At 26.8% G+C, this 16,179-nt stretch overlaps 1 protein-coding gene across 1 annotated transcript in view; it reads left to right on the top strand.

Moving 5' to 3' along the window:
• Window positions 1-16,179, top strand: part of LOC129618326 (zwei Ig domain protein zig-8-like) — a 79,534-nt gene that overhangs the window by 47,824 nt on the left and 15,531 nt on the right. The window lies entirely within an intron of this gene.

Below are 16,179 nucleotides of genomic sequence, written 5' to 3'. Positions count from 1 at the left end.
GAAAGAATCCAATGATAAAGTATAAGTCACATTACCGCACTCTATTTAAAAAGTTTTAGCAACAATTCTTTACTTAACAATTCTTTTTTATTTCCATACTTAACTGATTAATCTTAAGAAAGATTTATTTAGTTTTGTTACAATTTTCTGTTATATAATATAATTACATTTTTGTGTATTTGAATTATTTCAACCAATGATTAGTAAATATTTATTTTGTTGGAAAATTTTCAGGTATATTGTAAGCAAGTCCTTTATATTTCATGAAAAACAATAAAAGCTGAAAATAATATTCTTTGTATCTAAAACAAATCATTAGTTACCAAAGTGAGCCAATAATCCTTTTTAAAGTAGATTTTTTATTTTTACTTTTTCTATTTCTTCTCTCTCAGATTTTTCATTTGAAATAGATGTGGTATAGAAGAAAATTGGATAAAAATTTCAAGACAATTTTTTATTTACCTTTTTTGTCTCTATGACCACATTTCTCAATTACTTATTTGGACTATTTTTTTTTTTTGCTATAATTAAGAAAAAAGGAAATGGATTAAAAGTAAATAATTTGAGATAATAAAGAATTTTAACTGCAATATAGAAAAAGCTTGAACTATGCATTTTATTTTGATTACACCATTTAAAATTTCTTTGTTTAATTTGTAATGTCACGACTGGTTAAATAATAACATTCAATGGGGATAAATGGTAAAGTAAATAACAAGGGAAAATCATCGTTTAATGTAAAATTTTCCTTAACTAAAATTTGTGAAATTCAAAGAGAAGAAATTAAAACCATCAATTATTCTCCATTTTGCAATGAATGTTGCATCAATATAAAATTAAATTTTTCTCTACGTGCTCCACTAGTTTTTCCGAGGAAGATAAAAGCCCATTTTTTTGTTACGCCCTCGCAAAAAAAAATAATTCCCTTTGTGTTTACTGCAAAATACACTGTCTCAGAAGCCACTGGCTCTCATTAAGCGTACGATTACAGGTAACCTACTTAAGCCACCCGGTTTTCTCGAGAAATCTATCTAAATCTCTGATACTTATCTGAAGTACACCCTAGTCAGTTCGCGAAAATCGATACGATTTAGATAGCACATGATTCAAGAAGTGTAACTAGCACTTGAGTGTGGGAGGGAGTCACCAGGTCTAACTTGGGAAACGCTTTTAATTCGTCTTTCTACTCCCAAAGGCGATCCTACTGTGGGGTCCTCTTAATTTTAAGTCTTCCTCTCGACATTTCACATATATATCACTATAGCATTCTTAATGATGATATAATTAATCAATGCAATTTATTTTTGGGGTTATCAATGAAAGTGAGATTGTTAAAAAATTCATTCGTACTGCGGTTGGATTTAAAATTCTTAATCGCTTCTGTATTTATATTCTATACTATCAAAAATTTCAACACTCTAAACTTAAATTTAATATGAGATAAAATATTACCCTCCTAATTTCACACTCAATTAACTGTTATATACAATTATATATAATTATATATTGATTTTTAACAATTAATTTAACAATTCAATTGGTATACGAAAAAAGGCAAAAAATTAATTTTAATTATTTTGTTTTCTCAGAAATTTTTCAACAATAAATAACAATTTAAATTAATAAAAAATATAAGTAAATAAAATTTCCTTATAACTTTTATATAAAAGAAAAATTTTCTAAACCTTTCATTTATCCATTTTTTTTTCCATAATATTGAATTAAACACAATCAAGAAGATAACGACACAAAAAAGAAAATAAAGAAAATTCAATTTATTTTCTTAAAGTCATAAGATTAATCTAATATTAGGCGCTTCTTTCAGATTTAGCACAATCTATATTTATAGAGGCAAATATGTATAACAGCTTCTTCAAAATAAAAATGTTTTTTTTTTTCGTGATGAAAATGAAAGAAATTATATATTTTGTCTAAAAATGATGATATTCTTTTCTAAACAGAAAAAAAGTTTTAAATAAATCCGGAGGAGGATAAAATGACCTTGTCTGAAAAGAAAAAATGAAGAAATTAATTATATAACTGATTCAAAGTGTAAAAAAGAAAAACAAGAAAAAAAAAACAAAAAGGGATTCATAAAAGTTAATTTTATTTTCTCATACTTTTTTCACAGAAATTTTCTTTTTTTTTTCTTGTTTTTCTTGTTTTTCTGAGAAAAATTTTTACAAAATTAAATCCATTGAAGGCCTATCATCTTCTAACCTAACCTACATCATTTCCTTCCTTTCATTTATATATACATACATACATTATAATAATAATAATAATAATTATACTCATACTCATACATATTGTATGACATACATATATGTATAACAGTTCATTCATTTATACTCACGTATATTTGTATAATTTATATTTTTTTAATTAAAATATAATACACAAGTAATTATAAATTATGGTTGAAGAGATCATCTTCAGAGCTATTTTGTTTCTTTTATATTTTATATATATTTTTTTTTTCATCTCTCTCTCTCTTTTTATACCCTGCACTTCGTGAAGGGTATATTAATTTTGGTATGGAGTTTGTAACTACTTGAAGGAGTCATCTGCGGTATTGATATATATATATATTCTTGCTCAGCGTAAAATTCTGCATCGATTTAGACATGTCCGTCTGTCCGTCCGTCCATCCGTCCGTCCATCCGTCCTTCCGTCCGATCGCACGATAACTCAAAAACGAATAAAGCAATCAACACCAAACTTTCACAAGTTTTTTCTTTTGTGCCAAGCCCTATTGTTATTGGACTAATTCGGACAACGGGTTCGGGTACCTGCCATACAACTCCAGAAGCTAATTTTAAATATTTGGAAAAATAATATAGTCAGATACATGAAACTTGACAGTTGTGTGTCGAGTTATAGGCCAGATATATTTCTGAAGTTTTGGTGAAATTGCTTGACAGGTTTGAGTAGCTCCCATACAAGTCTAAAAGCTTATTTTAAATATTTGGAAAAATAATAAAGTTAGATTCATGAAACTTGGCAGTTGTGTGTCCAGTTATAAATCAGACATATCCGTGAAATTTCTATAGCATGGTTTCACAGGTTTGAGTAATTGCTATACAACTACGAAAGGTGCAGGGTATAATTCAATCGGTTCATACCGACTGAAACGTTTTTACTTGTTATATATCATTTAAGTATATAGTCATCAGTTGTCGCTCTTATACACAATATTAAATATATAAAATGAATATTAATTTTAATTTTAACAAAACAAAAAAAGATTAACAGTGTACCTACTTTAATAAGTTAGGAAACTTTAATGAAAAAAAAAGTATTTTAGTAAAAAATATAACAGTTTTATATACAGAGAGCGTCAGTGGTCGACAACATTAAAATTAATTCCACTTGCTGTGGTTTTTCTTTTATAACAAATATTTAAGGTTAATGATATTTATTATATTATTTTTATTTATATTTACCGTTATCTTAAGCCGGGTTTTTTTCTTGAAATTTGTGATATCGTTTTCCTCATAGGGAGTAAATTGAAGAAGCATGAAATGTTCGCTTCTTTTAAACACATAGTTTTTCGTTATAAAGAAATTTCTTTCAACCTTCATCCCCTCAAAATTCGTAAAATAAGAGCTTTGATTACTTTATATTAAGAGTAATAATGCAAAATGTTAACAGTAAATGTCATGCCTTCAAAAAATATAATTATTTTCAAACAACTTACTTTCTTAACAATGGAATTCGAATTCATCCTGAATTTATGCAATATTTTAATATAATTTAGTATATAAATGAAAGTGATTTAAATAATGTAGTACATTGCTTTTAAAACCAGCATTTTTGCTTGTTGAAAAAAAAAGTGTTCCATGACAATACAAACCTATGATCTGAATTCATTTCTCACGATCTCAATTTGGAAAAGATTACCATACACTGGCATATTATAATAAATATTTTGTCATATTCTACTTCATTATGTAACTTTTCTCATTTTCTCTTCTCGTGTTATTGTATTTTTTTTTTGTCTGTAGTGTATTTATTTTCACGGTATGGTGCCTTTTCTTAAAATGACATCTTGGTAAACAAAAAAAAACAAAAACGAATGTTGATGGATTTGACATTTTGAATGTAAATGACTTTTACAAAAGGCAAATTAAATCATTTTATTCCGTTCATTTTCATTACAAAACGTTTCGTAATTTATCAATTAAATGAAATTTCCAAATGCAAAATGAAAAAAAGAAAAAAAAACACATTTTAATAATAAAATGAAAATTAGTTAATTAAAAAGTGTGGAAAAGAAATGTAAAGCCAATGACAATGTTTTTGAATGATTTTATCTTTAAGAAATCTTTGATTAATATTAATGGTATGAAAAAATTATATAGAATTTATGTAAGGAATGAGATTCAAAAAATGTTATTGAAAGCACGTAATTTTAAAATCATTAATTCTCATTATATTTTAATAGGCGATTTTTTTAATTATACCGGAATTTTTTTCATCTGCATTTTATTAAACTCTAATTACTATTTCTTAGTTATCCTTTATTAGTTCTATAACAAAGGTATTTCAAAAGGTATTGTTCAACAGGTATTGTATCAAAAATAATTTAATCTCGTATTTCCAAACTACCCATACTATCTGTCCGTGATGTATCCTCTATATCAATGTATTCAAACCGAAAAATAAAACGTGTTATCAAAATCTTACCTTCCTCAAAATTTTGATTATTCCCTTACCATATTCACATTTCAAACTAAATTTAATCAAAAATAATATAGAGGAACCATTCCATAGCTATGTAATAAAAATAAAGAAAATATTGAAAATAAAAAACAAAAAAATTTTTTTTTTCTCATTACACGCTCATAAATTTTATCCTGTCTATTAAATTCCACATCAATGTTATGTATACGAAAAATATTCAAAATTAATAAAATGTTTGAAACGAGTAAGGATGAAAAATGTTGTTCCTCTTTTATAAAAGAAAAAAACCAAAAAAGTAGCAAACAATATTGTTTATGTCAGGCAATTAAAAAGTTTTACACATTAAAAAAATTAAATAAGTGATTGAAAAGAAAATATTTATGTGAAATCAAATATAGATCACGAGATTTATGGATTACATGAATATTTTTTTTGAAAAATTGAATTTGTTTTTAGTCATAAAATGGAATATAATAGAGGAATACAATAACAAACAGTGGTATGATAGTCGAATTTATGTGAATAACAAACAGAGATAGTACAATTGTACGAAAGGCAGTACAATTGGAAGTAAGGGAAATTTCCTTCATAATAACTGGGACTAAGAGATTGGGACTGATTTAAGTATTGAAGACTGAATCTGAAAAATCTAGGAAAAAAGAAAATATCTAGAAATATGTATATGGAAAATATCACAAAGCAAGGAAGCATATCGAAGATAGTGAATAACATTTTTAATTAAAATAGGTAAACTTCTTGGAAACTATTATAATATGAGATTCCATTCCAACATCCATATAATATTTCTTTCCAAATGAAAAATATTCCCCAAAGAACATGGAAAGAAAAGCATCCTTCAATATTGTAGTTGAAATGGTAGTACATGTAAATCACATTAAATTATTTCTTTTCATTAAAATCAATAAGTCTTATGATTTTTAAATGATATTTAAGAAACCATCAAATATTTTTCATATATTTTCTCACACAATATTTTTCCAACGTTGAAGAACAACAAAAACAACATACATAAAATCTACGTTATCTTACCCGTGTAATCAATATTTATTTTTTTGGTGACGAGTATATATACAGATGATACACATGTGATAGTAAAATATAGGAGTATAATAAACGATAAAACAGAAGTAATGCGTTCTATGCCAACACATTTTTATAAAGTTAATTATCACATTAGAGCCTGTAAACATGTTTAATATCATTTTTATTAAAAAAAAAATTCTGAATCAAATTTTTTTTTTTTTGTAAAAGGTAAACGTAAAAAAAAATTCTAAAAAAATTTATGACTCATTTAAAAAAAAAAAAATAATTTTTGATTCGTTTTTATCATTTCACATAGGATAATATTTTTAAATGAATCTAATAATATACTAGGAGTTCGAGAAATAATTGAAAAAATTTCTGATTTATTGAAATTGTGATGTAAATTTGTAAAATTTACGGCACCTGCAACGCTCAATAACAAGTTTACATAATTTAATTCCATATGCAATTAAACTTTTTCATGTCGGCTCGTTAGATCTTCCACTTTTCCTATTCTTCTATAGTTGACATTGCAAAATTAATGTGCAATGAATGCCCTGTTAATTCTACCAATATCCGTCTACCATGTTCGGAATAAACTTTCTTAAATGGAATATGCATATTGTCCTAACCATCCTTCATTCTAATGACGGTTAATCTTGGAATTTCAAGACACTTTTGAAGCTCAAACTCTTAATATACCACGTCATTTGCTGTCTTTTTCCTTTACCAAAGTAATTCACTAACTGATAATCTGAATCAAAAATATCATCTTCCTCAGTGATTACATTGAAACTGAACTTATTACAACAATTCGATAGAAGTTATTAAATTTTTTAATAAAAAAATTCTTTAAATTTTACTTTAATTCTATTTATGTATATTTTATTTTTAAATCTCACAAAATTCCTAAAATTTCAAATTAAATTTCAATTTATAAAAATTGAATTGATTTTAAATCAACAACCGAATTGATAATTAAATTTATTACAATTGAAAATATTATACGTGAAATACGCTAAGATATATGAGATAATTTAACTATTGCTATGCATAATGTATGTATATATACTAAAATATTTGTTAAATAATTTCAATATCGTAATTCATAAATTTCATAGTGGTTTTAAATTGCAAATACATACAGATATTAACATAATATTTTATAAATACAAAATAAATATCAATTAATATAGTCACTGTTATACAATAACATATAACTATATAATATATAAAGAATTTTTATCGGATTAATTGGATGATTCGGTAACACACACCTTATACGATGTAAATTTAATTCCACCTGTATAGCTATGGTTTGTAATATTTGAACTGAAATCAAAATAATGTAATAAACATAAGCCATGTAATCTTTTATAGATCTCATTTCTCTCCCACTCCGTCTCTCCTCTTCAGTACTTGTAACTTGTGTACATTAAAAATATATATGTAGATATACCAAATATTGCATATATACGATATTTTAATAGCAAATAATTTTCATGATGATTTTTCATCTTTCTATCATTAAATTACTGTAAATATTTTCATTCATTCGGAAAAGTATAACTCTTACTCGAAAAATATATATTTTTTTTTCTGTTTTTCTTTATCTAATTTTCATCAACAAATAGAATATACATATACTCGTACGCTTTATAAAATGTGTAAACGTATGTGTATGTGTACTTAGAATTGCCATTACAATCTATTAAAGTTGACTACTGTTATACACTTATCTATTCTTACGTTATATTTACACAATATACAATATACAGCGTCTTTAATAATCACAATAATTTTAAATCATATAAGAAGTAACAAGTATATACATGCGTGCACATAATATATACGTTTATATTGTATAACAAAAAACGAAAATAATATAAAAATATATTTATGATGTTTTGATGTTTTATGAATTTTCCTGTTTGTTTCACACATTTTCCTATTATAGATTAAATTATATTGTATATGTATATAATACATAAATTTATTTTGTTGCCATACCATTATGTTGTTGTTATACTATTTTATTACACGAAATATAAACGAGTATACACAGATATAATATTAAAATTATAATGAGGTAGTAAATTAATAACATGTTTTTATATGTATATCTATATGTAGGCATGTTTTAATAAAATATTAGAGGATCTGAATGTGTGTATAATCAGTTATATTTAGTATGTATATGTATAGAAATAGTGTTCCAAAAATTCTCTTCGAATATTCAAAAAAAAAAAAGTTGAAGAAGTTTTATATTATATCAGAGTATTACAATTTTTATCAAATTTACCGAAATTGGTGTAAAATTCTGTGCTAGACTTTTTTAATTTTTCCAATGTCTGCTACTTATAATTATACCTAAGAGTAATTAATTTTAATTATTTATTAGTATAGATTTTTAATATTAGACGGTTATTTGGGGAATAATGTTGATAAATATTAATACATTGTCCAATTAAGCATTTTATTGAAGAGCTCTGCCAAAAATATTCTCATTTTAAAAATGATTGTTAATATTTTAAAATCATCTTACGCCAGAAAATATGTTAAAAATTACACAATTTTTATCCGCATTTTCAAATTTTAAGAGATTAAAAATTCATTGTAATAAGTGTCATATAGAAGAAACGGCATTGAAATTTGAACTTTTCCACAGATTAATTTCATTTAGCACCTTATATTTTTATAACTCCTATTAGAATTTTATGAATTTGTTAAGTTTTTTAGGCGTATTCAACTGGCTCACATTCTGCTGGGTTGAGGTCGGTTAAAGGTCAGAGAAATTTTCTGTTGAGGCTGAAATTAACGAAATTTGATTCATAGTCTTTCATTAAAAAACATTATTGAGAAATTACCTGAAATATAAATTTATAAAATACTTAGGGCTTAACCGTCTATCTAGCTATTTTACTCGGCAAGTGAGAAAAAAGAAAATAACTATCACATATTTGTATAATGTAATTTTCGAGTAAGAAGAATTATTCAATATTGTGTATCCCCCTTTTTTCTAAAATACATATATACAAAATTTATTCACTTTGTTTTTGAATGTAAAACGTTCAGACGATAATTTGAGAAAAAATGAAAGAACCTACTTTAAAAAATGATTAATCTTATAGTAAAAAAGAAATATTGATAAATTTCCATTAGAAAAATGGAAAATTATCAATTAAAATTGAACAAAAAGCAAGATACACGATTAGACTGTTAATATGAAATTTAAAAAATATATTGAAAGTCTCATATAAGTAAAAATTTGGTAAAAATCGACTTTATTAACTAAAATATTACTGAGATATTCTAGCGGAAATTTTTCCCAATAATATTCACTCTTTCTCTGTAAGCTTTGATTGACCACATAATCATTGCATTCTTAATTGGATATTTGAATATTAGAGCCCAAACATTTTCCAGTGTACTCGCTCTCATAAAAATTTCTCAATAACACAATTAACAATCAGTACAAATTCCATGCATTTTGGAAGCAAGGAACAAGAAAATTTTTTATCATAAGAGAAAAATAATAATTTCTATTATATTTGATTGATTTGATTCGATTTTTCGAAAAAATAAATAAGAAAGGGTACTTTATCTCTGTCAGGATCTTATTTAACTTGACTTTTTTCCTATATTTTCTATATTTCCGATAAAAATCACGATAAAATATTTTAACCAATAAAAATGATTTTTCTTAAGAAATCACGGTAATTTTTTTTCCTCCTTGTTTTTTTCATCAGTTCCTTTTTCATAATAAAAATATTACATGAGAATTGAAACAAAATAAATGTAAGTATGTACGAATTGTATGTACAATAAATTTAATTTATCTATTTTTCTATATATTTTATATATACATTAATAAATACAATGCATATAATATAGAAAATAATACTGTAAGGACATTTTATAAATTTATTCCTTTCAAAATTAAATATCAACTATATTGTCGGTTTTTTTTTATCTTCATATGTATATATTTTAAATTTATGTATATACATACATATATCTGACAGTATACCAATCTAATTTTATTACTTGAACGTTCAAAACGCATAAATTCTAAATTTTTTTTTTTTTAAATAAGTTTTATACCAAATATACATTAAATAACTTGATCGTAGTTGTATACATACAATATATGAGTAATAATGTATAAAAATTTATTTGCAGTTATATAAAAAATATTTATATATAATAATATCTTTCTTATTTCCAATAGGTTCCAACACATAATAAATATTTTACTAGAATGTAGAATAATAAGTGTTCCCAATATGTACCTTATATACACCTAATTTAATGTTATAAAGATATTTTGAATTGAATGAAGCTTATATATAGGTTATAAATTTTACTTTTAGTACAATTTTTTTTGTTTTCGTTGTTAAAAAGAAGCTCTTAATATTGGCACAATTATAATGGAAATCTGACATTTTTATAACACTATAAAAATATAATGAATTTCTTTTAACACATATAGATTTTATAGGAGCTATTATTATATATAGTTCTCAGTTGTACTTAAATTCAATTATAGTAGGTGCGAATTAAAGGAGAAATTTATTTAACTTCCTTAATATTTTTATATACTCAATTTTAGTTAGAATAGTTTAATTAATTTGAAATTAAACTTTATCATCATCATCATCATTATATGGTACTACCTTTTGTACAATCATCCTCCGACGATTTCTGTCGATTGCACATCTTCTCCAATTAGTAACGCCAGTTCTTTTTTCCTGTTCTGGAACAAGGAACTGGCACTACCAATTCCTGTTCTATATTATCGTTCCATTTGAGCCTAGGTCTGCCTCTACCGCACATGTTCATAAGTGTAGTTTTCATTATAGACTTTGGTAGTCCTTGATAATTCTTTGACTTTTGACAAAGTGTACAAAATTTTCATCCCTAAATAGATTAAGTAGCTCTATATTTGATTTTTTGAAGTAGTTCTATATTCTGAAACCCGCATATTAATCTTAATAAAATAAGGGGATTTGGACGATAACTTGTAATATTATTTTTTAACTGTAATGCGAGGACATTTTTTACATTTTACCGATTTCAGATTCAGTTCTTCTATTTAAAAGACCAGTACAATAACCATTTGTCAGGTAATAACAATTACACCATTGATTACAATTAAGTTAGTGAAGCAATATTCATTTATTATTTTAAACATACGCCTATGAAAATTTATTTAAATAGCATTTCAATATTTTATATAAAATTCAAAATAGTTTAAGTCACAACTAACTGGCGCAGATTTCCCTTAATCAATATTCTAGCCAACTAAATCCAAACAATAGCAGGATAAATGTTTTTAGTTGAAATTGAAAATTCACACATATGTATTTAAATTATTTCTTTTAGTTATACGAAAAGAATAGTGTTATTGTGTAAGTGCAAGACTACCACATTATTAACCGTATAAATAGAGAATCACTCTAAATTACACGATTCTTTTCTAAGTATCTGCAAAAGAGCACACTCTTTCCACTATTTTTTTTTTTTTTTTTTTTTTTTTTCTCCTTTTTCTACTCCCTTTGGGAGCATAGGGCATCCACAAAGCTTCGCCATCTGACTCTGTTTTGCGCCATTTCTTTTATTTCTGACCATGATTTTCGGGTGCCCCCCACTTCTTTGTTCACAGATCTGCGCCATGTCTCTTTTGGTCTGCCTATTTTCCTTTTACCCTGTGGGTTCCATTCAAGGGCCCTTCGCGGGATGTTACTTACTGGCCTTCGGAGTGTGTGACCTATCCAGCTCCACTTTCTTCTCTTGATCTGGGCGTACACTGGTTCCTGCCCCGTTAAATCCCATAGATCCTTGTTACTAATTGTTCTAGGCCAGAATATTCTGCATATTGTTCGCAGGCATCTATTTATGAAGGTCTGCACCCTATCTGTATAGCTCTTCTTAATCAGCCATGTTTCGCTGCCATACAGGAGCACCGATTTTACGCACGCGTCAAAGATTCTAATTTTGGCGCCCCTCGCCAAGTGAAGTTGCCTCCAAACCGCCCACAGTCTTCCGAATGCCATTCTAGCAAGTTTAAGTCTGTTCTCTATGTCTCTTTCAGGACCCCCATCTGTAGTAACTATACTACCCAGGTAGCTGAACTCGGAGACATCCTCTATGGTTTTGTTATTTATTTGAAGAGGTGTTGTTGTTCTCGCATTAATTCTTAGGCATTTCGTCTTGTTTATATTTATACGAAGACCAGCTTCCGCGGCATGTCGTTGTGTGTGTGTGTGAGAAGAGCTATATCATCCGCATATTCTAGACTCTCCAATCTATCTGTGAGGGTCCACTTTATTCCTCTAGCAGAGTTTGTTGTTTTCTTCATTATTTCATCAAGCACTACATTGAACAGGAGGGGAGAAAGTGGACATCCCTGCCTGACTCCTGCTCGCAGCTCTATTGGGTCGCTCAATCGCCCATGATGAAGCACTGCCAATTCCGCTTCTTCATATAGTGCCCTGATTATATTTATTAATTTCTGAGGAATTCCTCTAGCTGTCAGGGAGCGCCACAATGCTTTTCGGTCAATCGTATCGAAGGCCCTTTCAAAGTCAACGAAGGCGACGTATAGCGGTGAGTTCCACTCAACTGACTGTTCTATTATTATCCTTAACGTGTTAGTCTGGTCGATACAGCTTCGTCCCTTTCTGAAGCCCGCTTGTTCTTCCCTGAGGTCCGCTTCTATTTTATTTTCTAATCTTGTGTAGATTATGAGTGCAAGCACTTTGACAACAGAGTTTAGTATTGTGATGCCTCGCCAATTTCGGCATTCTGATAGGTCACCCTTTTTTGGTATCTTTATTATGATGCCGCTTTTCCAGCCTCTAGGTATACTTTCTGTGCTCCATATTGTGTTCAGGATTGGAAGCATAGTGTCGGCTATTGTGTTAGCGCCTGCTTTCAGGAGTTCTGCTGGTATTCCATCGAGACCTTCTGCTTTGTTATTTTTCAGTTTTTGGATAGCATCAATTATTTCTCTTTTGCTTGGCGGGCCCTGATTTACTCTGTTGGTGTTGCCGCTGCCCTCTTGTGGACGCTGTTCCTGCTGATACTGCTGGTCGCCATTGTTGACCTCCCCGAAGTATTCCTGCCATCTCTGTAATTGTTCTTGTGTGGATGTGAGTGGCCGGCCTTCCCTGTCTCTTTCCACTATACTATATTATATTTAATAAAAATTATAATAATTGTATGTGAATTAAAATTAACACATAATTTGCACTGTATAAGTCCTTACAGTTTTCTTGTTTCACCTGTTTGACTATTTAAAATGAAATTTTCTTCTGTATTTGGGTGATCTATTTACTTTTATTGGAATAATTTACCTATCAATTACCTACCAGATACATAATATGTACAAAATTCTTATTACTAGAAATTTTGAGTTAAACCTTGTTTCACTGCCTCACAATACCGAGGAATGTCCAATATTGTGAAGCAGTAAAACAAAATTTTCGAATTTTATTCAAATTTTTAAAATGTGGGATAGAGGGGTCAACACATAAGACCTCCATATTAAATACATTTTTTATATTTTATATTTAATAGAACAATATACAGGCCAAAATTTTCTCATAAAATCAGTCTAACAAACAAGAAGTGCATGCGAGTCAAAAATTTTCGATAAATCGGAATTAAATTGGATAGATTATATTTATAATAAAAAAATAGTTTTTTTTTTGTAAAATAACTTTCAAAAATTTAAGATTTATTAAAACATTATTCAATACTTACATATATCTAATATATAAGATATATACAAGATGTAGATTAAAAAGTAAGACTTACTTAATCACAAGAAATTGATAAAATAATAAATTTATTAATTCAATAAACTTTAATTTCCTTTAAATTTTCGGTATAGCGTAAATATTTATTTATATTTAATATTATTTTACACATATATATAGAAAAATAATTCAAGGATTTCATTTTAGATTTAAATTTAAATTAAAGAATTCAATAAGGATTTTGTTATACTTTATATTAATGAAATAAATATCAATAAAATTAAATGGAATAAAGTGAAATCTGGTTGTTCTTTCTTGTAATTTTCAAAATAAAAATAAAGATTTTATAATAAATTTATATTCATACACACATATTGTATGTAATTAGAGAAATGTATAAACTCCTGAATGCGTATCAAATTTTCGATACATACATATTTTATTTTGTTACCAAATACGTATATAAGATTATTGTATAATAATATGCAGAAATTTATATTAAGGCGCAAGTATATTATAAAATTATATATATATAAAAATCCTATAAAACATAAACAATTACCGTTCGTATATCTTAAGTAACAATATTCTCGCCCATAATCAATGAAAATACCATATAGAACAGTAGCATACTGAAGCAAAAAAAAAGCGAAAAAATAAAAACTAAAAAATACTGAGACAACGTATAGTTTATATAAGAACATAAGTGGAAAAAATTGCCTCATTATTTACAATGCACATTAAGGTTGTCCTATAGTGTTTCCGATTCATTATGTGGTACAGAATACAATCTAAATCGTCAACTATGTAAGCCTTGCTTAATTAAAATTAGAATATTAAAATAGTTTAATAAATTTTGTATATATATGTATTTACAATAAGAATGATATAGAATTGAAGCCGCACAGGAAAAAACTGTTTATACTCTTTATTCATACACAGATTTGTAGATCTATGAAGACAAAAATTAATGACAATGAAATAATGTATTGTCTTTAAAGAAATCAATTGTATTGTCTCAACTAAAATCCTACTCTAGCATCTTTCGAAATCTAAATCATTTATTCAAGCCTATACAAACTTCTAGTTCAAAATTTTACGACCATATTCTCATAAGTAAATATCCGTCTAATTGAGTCTCTTCTACCGTAAATGAAATCTCATACACGTTCTATGGCGAGTTGAAAAATTCAAAATATGAATCCCTCATATATGAGTTATTCAAATTTTTTTAACTACTGCCTAAACCCAAAATCTGCATTACCAATTTTATGTAATTTAGAGCATTACAATAATTATCTACATTATACTCATCGAAATTTATTTCTCAGTCTCTTAAATTCCATAAAAACGGCAACCCTATTTTTTGTATATAAATATTGTTACTTTTGTATATACGCGAAATTCATTTTACTTATTATTTTCTCAACATCATATTTTTTGTTTGTTTTCTACACACTCTCTTTTGAAGAAGATGTTACAGAGAGTAAGAGTGATATTGTCAATGATGATGATAAATATCCATTGTTATCATGATCAAACTTATTATAATGATGATGATGATGATGGTAGCAGCAAAATGATGATATCTTCCAAAATAAAAAAGTCCTTGAACATTATTTTCTCCTTCAAAGTTTTATATTACTCATAAGTTAACATTTATATTATTATTGTTATAAATACAAGTGTGTATATGCTATTCACATGCCACACATTTTATATAACATTAACAAATATTATATATCAGATATATATATATATATATATGTTTGTACATTGCTAGGCATATTATGTATATAAACATACATTATATGATTTAAGCCTGTTATATATAGGGTAACATAATAAGCAGAAGCAGAAAAAAAACGAACAAAATAAACAAGAAAAGAAAAAATGGGTCTTAAGAAAGTTATGGTGTTCATTTTTAGCACATATGATGACAGACTTATTTTTATTTTGTGTCAGCTCAATGCTTTTAAAAATAAAATTTATTTTTCCCAATAGACATTAGTGAAGCATCTTAGAAATTTTTTTTCTTTGAACACATACAACACAACCTACATATTTTAAAAAACTTATACTTAACTTTTGAGAAAAGAGTCAAGTCAGAAAAAAAAAATAATATGAATTTCTCGACTTCTTCCTCTGCCTTTGTTAATGTTAAGAAAACATTTTAAAAGCTATAGAAGATACAAAAGCAAAAACATAAACCAAAAGTAGTGATAAAATCACGGGAAACTAGTGTTAGAGGAAAGTAAAAGCATTGCAAATAAAATAATTTTCATTCTTCTGTTACAAAATTATGGGAACTTTCAAGTAATCATCGCATTCAATTACATTTACTAAAATATGTAGAAATGTCAACATACTTACGGGCGCAATCATATAAATTTATTTTATCATATAAATTTTTTTTTTTTGTGTGTGTGGTTTTGTGGTCTAGATTTCAAGGACTCAATTTATTGTAGTTTATTATTACACACATTTAATATGAGGGAAAAAACAAATTATTCTTTTTATTTTATTACAGTCGAATATGCTTTAATGATGTTGTTCTGAAGTTCTAAAGTGTGATCCACTTAAATTTGGATTTGTTATTTAAAATTAGATCGAATTTACACTAAGTACTTGGAGTTTATGGCAATAATAATTCTTTAATTTCAACTGGGACAATATTATATGGATT

The sequence above is a fragment of the Condylostylus longicornis genome, unplaced genomic scaffold (genome assembly GCF_029603195.1).
Source record: "Condylostylus longicornis isolate FDR11 unplaced genomic scaffold, ASM2960319v2 ptg000006l, whole genome shotgun sequence".
In the NCBI taxonomy this organism is placed as follows: Eukaryota; Metazoa; Arthropoda; class Insecta; order Diptera; family Dolichopodidae; genus Condylostylus; species Condylostylus longicornis.
The sequence above is the reverse complement of the archived record's forward strand: the minus strand, read 5'-3'. Positions and strand labels throughout refer to the sequence as shown.